At 39.2% G+C, this 13,164-nt stretch overlaps 1 protein-coding gene across 1 annotated transcript in view; it reads right to left on the reverse strand.

The window, feature by feature from the left end:
* The window catches only part of LOC150097125 (uncharacterized), an 89,585-nt gene that overhangs the window by 27,344 nt on the left and 49,077 nt on the right, over positions 1-13,164 (reverse strand). The window lies entirely within an intron of this gene.

Here is a 13,164-nt window from a genome sequence, read left to right on the forward strand (position 1 = left end):
ATTTGGATTAGAGGATGGCCGGTGGATAGATATCAAAGAGTGGTTTATGGAGTAGCTGAGCTCAGGAGAAGGCAGGTGACTAGTGGTGTACCTCAAGGCTCAGTGCTTGGTCCTCTATTGTTTAATTTGTTCATCAATGATATTGGGAATACTTTGAAAGGAAATATCCACTTGTTTGCTGAAGATGCAAAATAGGAAGAGCGATAGTCAATTCAAATGATGTAGCTAACTTGCAGGATGGCTTAAATAGGCCAGCGATATTGGCAGAGGTAAATGGCTGTCAGTTTAACGTGGCTAAGTGTAAGGTGATGCACTTCGGGAGGATGAGATCACATGCTGTTTACTATATTAATGGTACTGACCTGCAAGAAGTTGAAGAAGCAAGGGACTTGGGAGTTAGTAGACAGAGAACTTAAGTTTAGATGGCATATTGCAAAGATTGTCAAAACATCACATCAAATTACATGGTTGTGGAAGAACACTGACAAGCACGGATAAGGAAATGACTGTCCCACTTTATAGGGCATTAATAAGACAGCATTTGGACTATTGCGCAGAGATCTGGTCACCTGGATTTCTTAGTGATGCGATGAAGAAATGGTGGAGAGGATTAAGAGGCTAGCTACAAAGATTGTTGCAGATCTGTGGGATGTTCCCTACGAGGATGGTTTGACGATCTGTGGGCTCCAAAAACTAGCTGATAGACGTAGGAGAGGAGATATGATAGAGGCGTATAAATTATTAAAAGGGTTTTATAGGATTGATACTAATAACCTTTTTAAGACCAGTGAAGGAAGGGAGAGAACGAGGGGCCATCCATGGAGATTGTGTAAGAGTGTGGTTAACAACGGTGTTAGGACTAGATTTTGTAAATGGGTGGAATGCGTTGCCAGAGGTGGTTGTGAATGCTTCGTCTGTGAATGAGTTTAAGGGGAAGTATGACAGGTATTGTGTGAATGATGGTTAGTGTGTCAATGTGGGGGGGGGGGGGGTGTCTCCCGCGAAGAGTCTTCTGACTCCATTGAGACACCATAATAACAATAATATGTGGTTGCTTTACCAACATTAAAAATCTTAGCAAGAGATACATCGGTTTCGCAAAAGGACACAGTATTTCACTTTCAAATAACCACGAACAAAAACTCGAACACTTAGGAACAAAATGCTTGCAATTAACCTCACGCTGCAGTGGCTCGCAGCAGACTAAGTGAAAGCTACCCTCCTCCCCGGCTCAACATGCTCATGACGGACAGCGGTATAGCAGACAATGACGCATCAAGGTCACGGCGGTAGTTGTACTGTAATTGTCACAGAATTCATAAGCAGAGGAGACAAATATCAGGTAATAATAAATCATATACGCGACTTAAAGTACACACTTATAAGTGTAATCCTCATAGCACCAATTAACTGATGCTGTAAGGATTTTTTTTTTTTTTTTTAAATATGAGCTTCTTCCACGATGATTTTAACATTTTTAAATAAGTTGTTTTAGTATTGTTGGTTTTTTTGGGATAATGCACAAAATGGCACGGAAAGTAATTTTATGCTGTTTTAAAATTACTTTGTACAGGAGTCCATAATGCACAATTTTTGTCCTATTAAATCCGAAACAATTCTTCCCAAAGTAACACATCACACAAGAAATTTCAAAAGTAGAATTTGCAGACGAAAGCTTTTACCTAACTGCTGATAGTGGAAAGGTTTAGCACGAAGCGATGTCATGGTAACAGATGACGTAGTAGAAAAGTTTCTCACTTGATGCTAATTGGTCATAATAACGGACAAGTGAAATGAGCATGAAAACATTGCTTCATAGATGGCGTTCTAGAAGAAGGGAGCCCAAGCGTCTATCGTGGACTGAAATGGGGCGGAAAACTTTTAGTAACGATTCTCAAATGATTCTTATGATTCTTAATTTTGGTTTCTTGCATTTCGCACAAAGTGTAATCATTTTGAGTTTTACGTCTGTTCTTCATTAGAAATATAACAGAGCCTATTTAGCTGGACAAATCTGATGAAATTTGGGATTTTATTCAAATTTTTCGGCACAAATTTCAACAATAATGCAAGCAGTGAATACGATAAAGGAATAGTCAGATAGTGTAAGATGATGTATAGGTTCATGCATCCTGAACTGCAGTCCGCATTTCATTTAAGGGAAAGGCCAGTTCTTCACGCTGCTACCTCCCTAAATAAAATTGAATACGAACTAATAATTGAATCTTATTTGTATCGCACGATATTCTGTGCAAGTGTACTCTATTGCTTGAAGGCACTTCTTGCCTTCGAGCAATGCAAAGACAGCTGAAAGTGTCAAATATTCGCAGATCTGTCATTGATTGCACGCTCTACTGAACTTTAAAGGTATCAACTTATTTAATCCCAACACCAAAAGAAAGTCTACGATAATTTCGCCCAAAATCAGACGTATGGCATTCACATGCAACTCCGATAGCTACTGTGCTTTTTTTATTTAAAACCGATTCTCGCTAATACTCACCGACAGTCAAACAAAATTGTAAAGTCGTCACCATGTTAATCACCAAATTTGGAAACTGCGACCCTCACTGAACAACTATTTCTCTTTACTAAACCGCAGTGGCGCACCCAGAGGGGGAGAGCCCCCCCCCCAAAGAAAAAGGAAAAAAAAACATTAGAAAAATTTCCAAAAATCTTTTCCTAATTAAAATTCTTTTTTTTTTTTTATTTATGTTGTGTCTTCTATTTCTATACTACTTGTGAATTAGCGATCGCTGAAGATGCTCAGTCATAGATCGTATGCGCGATGTGTATTCTCAAATCGTCTACTCAACTCAGACCCCCCCCCCCTCGAAGATTAAATCCTCAGTGCGATACTGCTAAACCGTATATACTTTTGACCCAAAATTACTGCTAATAAAGTAGTAGTTATCTAAACGGTGCACTTCGGATGGAAGGCCTATGTTCGTATCTTGTTTACGAGGAGAACATTTTAGCTGGAAACTCGCGACTTTACCCCCCCCACCCTAAAAAAAAAAAAGGTAAAACGACCGGACAATACACACACACACACACACACACACACACAGTTGAAATAAAATGTGGCTCTTGGCATTATAATATAAAATAGCCAAATAGAATTAGCAGCTTCTAAATCTGTGAGAAACTTAAAGGGCTAGAAAACTCATCCCTGTTCTGTTTATTGTTAGTCTCCCCTTTTTTTTGGGGGGGGGGGGGTAAAATAGTTAAATGTTTTATTAATATTTCAGTTTATTAATCCAGTTTACTTAAAAATTTCACTATAATATTTGAAAATTTTTCATTAGTGCCAGAAATAAAAACAAAACTTATGAAAAAAGAACGAAAAGTAAACTAAAATCTAGAATTTCATTTTGACTGTTTGAGGGGAAATGCGATTGTACCAAAGAACAAATCGTTGCATTGTAGCATAAGTATTAGAAACAATGCACTGCGGCTTGTCAAGCATCGATCAAAGAAGGCGATTGGCTCTTTTACAGAGACTGCCCTCTCGCACGCAAAGAGCATTCGTTTTTACTTTGTATTTTGTTTATCAGCACACAGTAATCTTTGAGATGTGGGAAACATTGATGGTGAAGTGTGCAAAGAACGTAAATACCAAAAGTCCATTTATTAGCTTTGATCCAATTTGTTGTTTATGATTGGTGTTCAGATGTCACATGGCAAAAGTATTTGTTTATATTGGTTGAAACATCGCCAAGAAATTAATTTACGAGGAAGAAATTGAGAATTTACTGTTTTTATTGACAGCACGGAAGGGAAGAATTAATCTCCCGTCTATTTCTTGACATCATTATCGTACGCACCAAATTACTGATTTCGTTTGTCGTCCAACGAGGTCGTTGGGAGGCCGCTGAAATTATCAATCGAAAAGCGATTCGCGTACTAAATTATCGCTGGCAGAAAGAGCTTAATTGAACTGTAAGACATCCGAGCAAGAGAAGATGGTATTTGACTTGCGCAGAACATGAAGGAGGGAAGATGAAAAATGACACATCATCCACAGCGTCTGTATGACGTCATTCCTTGGTCGTCAACTGCACTTGGCACTTATGATATACCCAATCGATGAATGGACTCCTGCGTTGTGGGAGATTTCAAGGTCGCCATCAGGTGGCAGCACTGTACGCAAAAAAAAAAAAAAAGCAAAAGGCTACGTTAATGGGAGATCTTAATGTACCAAACGAAACTGTGGATCTCTTATGCTGTAAGCCACTGTTTACGTCTTTGCATGTATTTCACGTTAAATGATCGCCTCTATTTCTGTGTGGGAAGATCATTGCTAGCAATTTAAAGGCAAATACGAAGGCTCCTTTACTAGCGAGGGTCAGCGCCAGTCAATAACATGCACAACAAGAGGAGTCTAACTATAAATAACTTTTATGATGTGGGAATAAAACCTTTGACGATTTACCGAATTCTTTCATTGCCCATACACTAGCATGACAGTATCGTGTCTCGCGCAGCACAGCTGGCTTTACGCCAGATTGTATCGCTTCTCCGAAGGCGTCGTTTTTATTCCGTTCGAGATCGACGAGCCGATAGAAGGCAGATATTTTTCTTAACGTGCCTTCTACCATACGACGTCGATGTAGTCTTACACAAAGCGCTTTGCTATCGTGAAAATACGAAGCCGGCTAACAGTCTTCGTTCTCTTGTTGTGGCCATTCTTTCTTACACTAACCAGGACCCCTTAATAGCTGTGCTGCGTTCTGATTTCCTCTTTTAAACCGCTTTATACATGAAATTTTTTAAAGAAAATTCTTTTTTAAAATATAAACTCAGGATTAAGTTTTAACCCATACCGGGAGATTAATCTACTGTTTCACATAGAATGAAGTCTATACATATTGATAATGACTCGTATTATATATATATATATATATATATGTATATTAGGAGCTAAAATAACCAAGCATATAAAATTGCTTGGTTATCCTAATATACAATATACCCAAGTTAAAAATTTATTCCCATCAATATCTCCTCCAGAGATTTTTATTAAAACTTAATACACCTTGTTGCAACTTATATAATTAAAGTTGATAAGGCTTTGTATTACTAAAACCTTGGTATTTAGGGTCTAGCTACTCACTGAGGAGACCTCAAAAAAGGTCGAAACCGGTCTGGGTAGTGACCCCACCCATAATGCATTGCAGTATACATCTTCTAGTGAGATGTGCTTTACATTATGGGAAAATACTAAGAATAGTGATCAAAGCTTTAACCACCTTTACAATGAGCTGCCCTGGTGTTGTACCATCTTTAGACTTGAACTTTGTTTCAGGCGCAAACTTAATTGTTTGCACACTTGGGATTAGGAGCTAAAATAACCAAGCATATAAAATTGCTTGGTTATCCTAATATACAATATACCCAAGTTAAAAATTTATTCCCATATATATGTATATATATATATATTTTTTTTTAAGTGAAATATCCTCTCTTATATGTGTAACAACACACACACACACACAGATAAATCGCTAAGCAATTTTTTTTCTCATTCAATAATTTTGAAAAACAGAAAACAATTTACTGAAATGATAGAAAATACGTAGATTTTTCTGCAGGCCCCAAAAAGGATGGCATCGTTAGCTTAAATTGCAGAGGAAAGCTTCGGTCCGAAGGTCGTTTCAGCAATTTAATATGATTAATGTCTCGTCAACTTCAAACAAGTAAAGAGAGAGAGAGAGAGAGAGAGAGAGAAGGTATTGCAGATGTTAAAATTTCCCAATTTATTCAGTAACATGATGAGGAATTTATTTGATGGAGGATTTTTATTTAAATATTCAAGTAGACCTTGACACTTTTTTTTTTCATATAAAAAAAAGATATCGGAATTACATTGACATAGCAAACAATATTTTAACATTAGTTTAATCGGAATCAGACTTTGGTTAAACAGTTTAATGAAACCAAAGTTAAACACGTCTTGAAAGCAGTAAATATTATTTGTATTTGTTCTCGAGATTAGCACTTCCTCTCCCCATGCTACTTGAAGGACAGCGAAGTGAAGGACGCCAGAGAGGCGCCTTTGACAATGTGTTGGTTCTTGTCAAGGGCAGAAAGAAATTGCCGATGTCTTTCCCAGTAAAGTTGAGTTAATCAGTCAGAGGTGGTACTTGAAAACTTGGATTTCCTCCTTTTCAAAACAGATCAATCTGGCAGATGCAACCGGAGTGCTACATGACCTTCCCAAAACTTATAGCTGGATGTGATCAAGCCAACGGGACCCAAGCTAAAATTTGGGAAAGTCTCTGAGATTAACATGAGCAGTTTGATTATCAAGTGCGTAAAATTAACCATACTTTATCCTGAGAATAAATCCACGATCCTTTTCAATGTACTTTTTTTCCACCCTTCAAATATTAGAGTTACTAACACGTAAAACTCAGAGTTCGAGGCTGTGCCGTCATTTATTGGAAGTTATAGGAAATGATACGGAGCTCGACCATCGGGTTCCGTCATCTAGGATGTGGTACACCTTATTGAGTCACCACGGTCTACGCTAATTACAGCGAAGAACAGCGCCAAACAGGCGAAATCACCTCCATGCACATACGAAACCGTAAAAGAACCCTGCAACTGGATACTCAAAGGGCAATGCCTCGTACGGGCTAATCGACATTGCTATAGCTAGCATTTCAATGCAACATAAACTACAAGAACAAAATCGCCATACTCGCACGTGTGGGTTCAAGAGTCGCAGCTTCGCAAAAGACCATTTTCTCGACGAAGGACATCGTGGAAAGCAGTTGCTGTGATATCAGCAGGCAGCATGACGACTGGATACTACGAAAGTGGAAAAGGGCTTGCTGATTCAACGAGTCGCCGATTTTGACTGTGCCACGCAAATGGGCAGTTATGCCTACAGTGTAGGGTAGACATGGTTCGATGAATCCCTCGAGCAAGTTACCACTGTCCAGGCTAATATCGTGGTAGGAGTGTGTTATGTTGATCACAATTAATATCCCTGTTGCGTACCAACCAATGAATAATGGATGTGACCTGCCAACGGCTCTTACTAGACCATGTGAATCCTTTCAATCAGCAGATGAACACCGATTCTTCCAGGAAGAACACGTGGGGACATTATACATCTAGAATGGCTGCTGAATTCACTGGATCTCCATCAAGTGGAGTATATTCTGGAACGTGCGGTAAGATGTACTCTCACTATGCTCTACATTCCACAGAAACTGTGGAATGCTTGCTGTATAGACATCACGGTAGCAACTGATCTGCAGTGACACCCGCTGGAATCGGTGCCAAATGGCGTGGAGGCTATCATCCGTGTGACGAAAGTGAATGTGAGCCGCAAACTGTTCTTTTAGCTTTTCGGTACCGAGTCGATGGGTTCTGCTGTTTTCCCCGTTACAACTGAGTTAGCAAACAGCGCATGCTCCTTCAGGTTTCAGTTGATTCTCTTCGTGGTGTAGTAAGTAATCGCTTGCACTCCAGTTAATATAATTAATCACTTAAAGAGTGTTCAAAAAAAGAAAGAAAGAAGAAGGCTGAATTTGATCAAGAGGAAGACAAACATGTCTGTTGGAGCGGAAAAATAAACAGAGTCCAGTTCCGCCCACCGTTTTTTTTCTTTAAAAAAAAAAGGGGGCACTTTTGGCGATGCCCGCACTTCACTGTTTGCTGGGAGTAAAAGAAACTGAAAGATTCTTTTAAGCTTCTTTCTTTTCGTTGTTTCACTTCTGCATTCGCGCGCAACTTTCTTCTGCCTGCCGACGCCAAAGATCTGCCCTTCCATTCCGTTTTGAATCAATTACGGCATTTTTAAAATTTCCACACGACCTTAAACTATTTCCGATTTATAAAGTTTTTTTTTTAATTTACACGCACTGTGTGTGTGTGTGTGTGTGTGTGTGTGTGTGTGTGTGTGTGTGTGTGTGTGTGTGTGTGTGTGTGTGTGTGTGTGTGTGTGTGTGTGTGTGTGTGTGTGTGTGTGTGTGTGTGTGTGAGAGAGAGAGAGAGAGAGAGAGAGAGAGAGAGTGCGTGTCGTAGACTATCTTCGGTTAGCGTTTCCATACTGAGTCAGTGAGTTAAACATTGACAGGAGTTTCACAAGCGTAGGAAAATTGTCGACGACACCGGATTTATTTAGATAAAGCATTCATCGACAAGGTCACGGTGCCGGTTGTGGTTCACATTCCCTTTCACCTCTACTCACAAGTCGGAAATAAATACAGAAATACCAAACATATGAAGCATGCTTTCTTGAATGTGCCAAACCTAATGACTTAAACTTAACTTGTTTTAGTCATCACCCAAGTCGAGCAGCGAAACTTGATTCCTATTCTTAATCGAAGTGCCATCCCCAACATCTGGTACAAGAAGAGTTGAGCAAGTAAAGAATAATACGGGTATTTCTAGGGAGTGTTTCCGAAAATTATTCTTCGATAAAATAAACAATCTTATAGGAAGGGGAAGTCTAAAGATGCTTCAAGCGGGTGTAAACCTAATGAGTTCACACAGTAATGAGATCACAACCCACGCTTCAAATCGGCCGATGGAAAATGAAAGTGTATACGCTTCTATTAGGACCCTCGGCAGCTACGTTGGCAACGCCGATGTCCAATGGGCATATAGACCTGGGTTCGAATTCCGTTCAGGATGCGAAGAGACTTAATAACCCCTGCCATCTGGTGGTTTACTCTCCATTAACTAAGCTTCGTCCGTTTTTTTTTAAACCCTCTTTAACAGGCAGCTGCAAACAGAAAAAGCCAACTAAAGGTATATTAAAAGAATGAATAGACTGCTAATACATGACACATTCTTTAATAATGCACATGCATTGCTATAAATTACTGTATGGTCAAAAAGGAAGTATTTACACAAAATTAACACTTTAGGCTGGCTTTTGCCAGAATAAATTTTTTTTATTTCTTATGTCTAAATGGTTAAGAACATTTTTGGTATCAATTTAGATCCCTTCACTGTCTAAATAAGAATTATGAATGTTGTGGAAGAAACCAATAAGAAACATAATGGTGCGAAGGAAAAAATGTAGCAGCATCAAACTGATTTTAAGCCCAAATCAAAACATGAGTTGATTCAAACCTCGTGACATTACAAGCTAAGGATTTCATAATTTTCTCTTTAAGTTCTGACGAACGTTCTTACGCATACGGCGTCGCTATTAACGGAGCATTGCGTTTAATGATCGCTTGATTTTCTTTTAAGTGTCGCCGAAAGTTCGACTAACGGAAGGACAACGGGGAAAAAAAAAACTGGGAGTGTCTGAGTAAAAAACTGTAATAAGAATTACATAAAAAAAAGTAACTGCTTTTACAGAAACTGTTTCAAATTTCAGTCAACGTAAACGTGGAAACAATACTCTGTGGTACTGGAATTTTTGGGATATGTGCATACAGCTAAAGTATACCAGGGTGGTCAGAAATGTTCTCGGCCTCGACGATTGATGGCAACAATATCGGCAAGATTTTTTTTTCTAAGTTGGTACATCTGTCATAAGCATCCATGTGAAATTGCAAGTCATTCTATCAAGTAGTTTGTTTTATACAGCTGTCTGAAGCAAAAGTGTTGTCTGCATCCTTTGAAATGGATAAATTTGAGTTTCGTGCGGTTATAAAATTCTTTGTAAAAGAAGTTTAACGCCAAAAGAAATTCATCCGAAGTTCATAAACGTTTATGGACACTCCTCTCATTCGTTTTCGACAATTAAGAAATGGGCTGCCGAGTCTAAACGTAGCCATACCAGCCTTGAAGATGATCCACGTGAAGAACGTCTAAAAAGGGTAACACCAGAAATCATTGTTCAAGTGCACGATATGGTATTGGATGACCAGCGAGTCAAAGTGCGTGAAACTGCTGAGACTATAGGCATTTCAAAACAACGATGGGATAATGGCGCTGGAGCATCGCTGGAATAAATGTATTTGTCTTAAGGGAAATTATGGTGAAAAATAAAAATTATTTTGAAATTATAAATTCGTTTTTTCATTGTTAGGCCGAGAACGTTTCAGACCACCCTCGTATGTAGTTCTATCCCCAGTCAGAAATCGTCTTAAGACAAGCATTTAAAAAGTTGCTGTTAGTAAGAAAAGGAATGTATAAAAAGAATGGGATCTCAGAGTATTTCGAAAATTTTCTATAAATTTTAAGATAAAGAGGAGCATCCAGTGAAATGAGTGAACACGAATACGATAACTGCGCTTCGCAAATGTCAAGAGCTTCTGAAAATGCAAAGAAGTGCCTCGGGATATTAGGTGACTGTTTTGCTGATGAAGGGGCGCTGGATCCATCAATCTGGCTCTGCAGTTAATCAAAAACAGCAGCTCATATTTTGAGAGCTTTGCATAAATGACACACTGAGAAAAATGATGCTTCCACGATCTCTCTCTCTCTCTCTCTCTCTCTCTCTCACACACACATAGTGTTTTGAAACCATCAGATTAATGCAATAAGCGTTGACTTCTTACAAACCAAACAGACTTAGCTTTGTCATTTTACATAAGCGGGGGCTATCCGACAAGGCGAGATGAGACGAGCAAGTGCAATTACCCTCACCAAATGGAGCAATTAGTTGAACTGTGAAGGTGACATTGCGGGTTAACTGGCTGAACAATATCCACGTTCACATCAATTAGGAAGGCTTCACGAAGCCCGTTTGTGGACCGGTTTGACTTTTCTAACTTCTTTTTCGCTGTCTAACGTCAATAAAACGCTCCTACATCGCATCCTGAAATAGAAATTCAAAAAACAAACGTCTCGTTTTCTTTGTTGGAAGGAAGATGCCATTTCTGTGAGGCTTCCATAATGCGATCAGCTCGATTTGCTCTTAATAATGGTCTGCATTTCTTTAAATGACTCCACAAATGGCATTTAGCGGATAAATTCTGTTCATTTTGAATTTTACACAAAAGACACATATGAAGTCTCATTAATGGGAATTCCATTTTTCTTTTGAAGCCACTCGCGGCTCTGCATCTCATGGCGCTTTGCCCTTGACCTTTTGAACACCATTTTCTTGATGGTGGCAGTTGGACGTGATGAATAGCATAGGATGCGCGGTTATCTCCGTGATAGTTTTTTTTTTTTTTTTTTTTCTCCCCGAGCTCCCGGCTTCATATCAGAGATATCTGAAATTAACTAAGAATGTTTTAATAACTGAACTCTATACATTATTTTATTTATTGAATTTATTTTCAGATTATTTTAAGAGACTAACAGTAGTATGGAAACACACACACAGATGAAAAGTTAGGCATAGATCGTGAGTTAAATAAACATGTTTAGAAATTAGGGAAATGGTATTTACATCCTCGAGCATCAGCAAAGTTAGAATTAAGGTATCAAGCAGAGCTTTGATCTTAACGTTTTTTTAACAGCTGGAATAGTTTGTGAAATAATATTTAACTGAAAACGATAACTGCTTGACATCTTACAATTTTTATACACTGCGTTGCCAAAAGTTTTGTAACAGATATGCGCGTGATGCAAGAATGCAAAAATGAAAACCGTGCGAATTATGTAAATGTATTCTGAGAAGATCAGGGAGACGTCAGTAAGCATCTCTTTTAGCTGGAAATAAAATCGCACGCGAAGCAACGCTTAACGACGTCGAACGTGGACAGGTTGTCAAATGTCTTACCGGCACGCTGAACATAAAGCGGAATCCTTGGACGGCGAAACTAAACTATGCTAGCACAAAAGTAAGAAACATCGCGAAAACGAAATGCATAAGGAAATGGAAAAGAATAATCTCGTCTCGGAAGAAACACTGTAGGAAGACCACTCCCCCACAGTTTCTAGCGGCAGAAAACAATGGACTCATCCAACCGGGTAAGAATACTACAATCTCGTGGTGGTGTCGTTGCGTGCAGAGCATTTTCTGTGCGCATGTTAGGCACCGTGATATCGGAGAAGCGACATGTTAATCTCATACCAGGTACACTTGATATTGTTGCGAGTGTGATGCATCCTTTCTTTATTCATGTAGTAATGGTTGCTTCCAGATGATGAGATGCATCATGTCAAGGCAAATATCGTCTGGGTGTGGTTCCAGGAGCATGATTTACTAACACATGATAAGTGCAACATGATATAAGTACGAATTCATCCTGTTCAGCCACAGGATTTCAATCCCAATATCGGTGAGGGGTGAGGTGGAACGAGAGTTGTTAACATCATTGCTGCTAATCAACGGTGCCGAACTGCTTAGCTAGCAGCTCGGCATGGTTGGTTAGCTTTATCCAACTAGCAGGCTATGCGTTCAAATTTTACCATAAGCGGAGATTTTTTTCAATGTCTTTGGGCGGATGATGAATTTAACGACCCGTTCGGAGAACCTGCTTATTAGAGGCATGAAGTGGCATGCTTCAAAACCAATATTTTCATTGCAGTAGAAAATAGCATTCAGGTAGTGAATTATTATCAAGAAAGTAATGCTGAGGTTTATGTAGCGTTTTGAAAAATGTGCGTGAATTTACATAAATTTTATGGAATATTTCCTTTGTTGAGAAGCTTGTGAATTCCTTTTGAAATGGTGTTTCCATACTGGGCCGCGCCAACCCGAGGGTGCAAGGGGTGGTGCACCGCACCCAGGCGGCAACATTGATAGGGCGGCATTTTATGTAGCTAATTTGGATTAAACAATGCAGTATTAGGGGCGACCGATAAAAGTTTCCACCCAGGCGGCAAATACCCTTGGCGTGCCACTGTTTGCATATATAGCGCTAGGCCACCCGAAGAAACACCGTTCCATGTTCGATTTCGGTGGTCGACTAGAGGAACTTTTTCTAAGCCCTTCTTCAACCGATTCCCGTGTTATTCGATCTTTGGCACGGGCAGGCGGATTTTTCCTCCCTGAAACTCGGTTTTTCGTCCTGTAAACTCAAGACAATGAACCATATAATCCAAACTATATCAGACAATATATTGAGTTAGAGACCACGAGATGGCGGTACTTGTCTGCCATACTTTCTTCACCAGGTGGTGTTTAAAATTAGTGATAATCCTGGGCCAGCTATCCCTGATTGGTTGTTGATCTCTAAAAGTTAGATAAGACTAAAAAGAACGCTCATGTTTATTCCCTATGGGGAATAAAAGGCGTTAACGGATATTTATACAGTATTTGACTTTCTTTAGCAAGTTATCCTATACAGC

The sequence above is a fragment of the Typopeltis vanoorti genome, chromosome 17 (genome assembly GCF_054136105.1).
Source record: "Typopeltis vanoorti isolate ZY-2024b chromosome 17, IOZ_Tvanoo_1.0, whole genome shotgun sequence".
NCBI classification, from domain to species: Eukaryota; Metazoa; Arthropoda; class Arachnida; order Uropygi; family Thelyphonidae; genus Typopeltis; species Typopeltis vanoorti.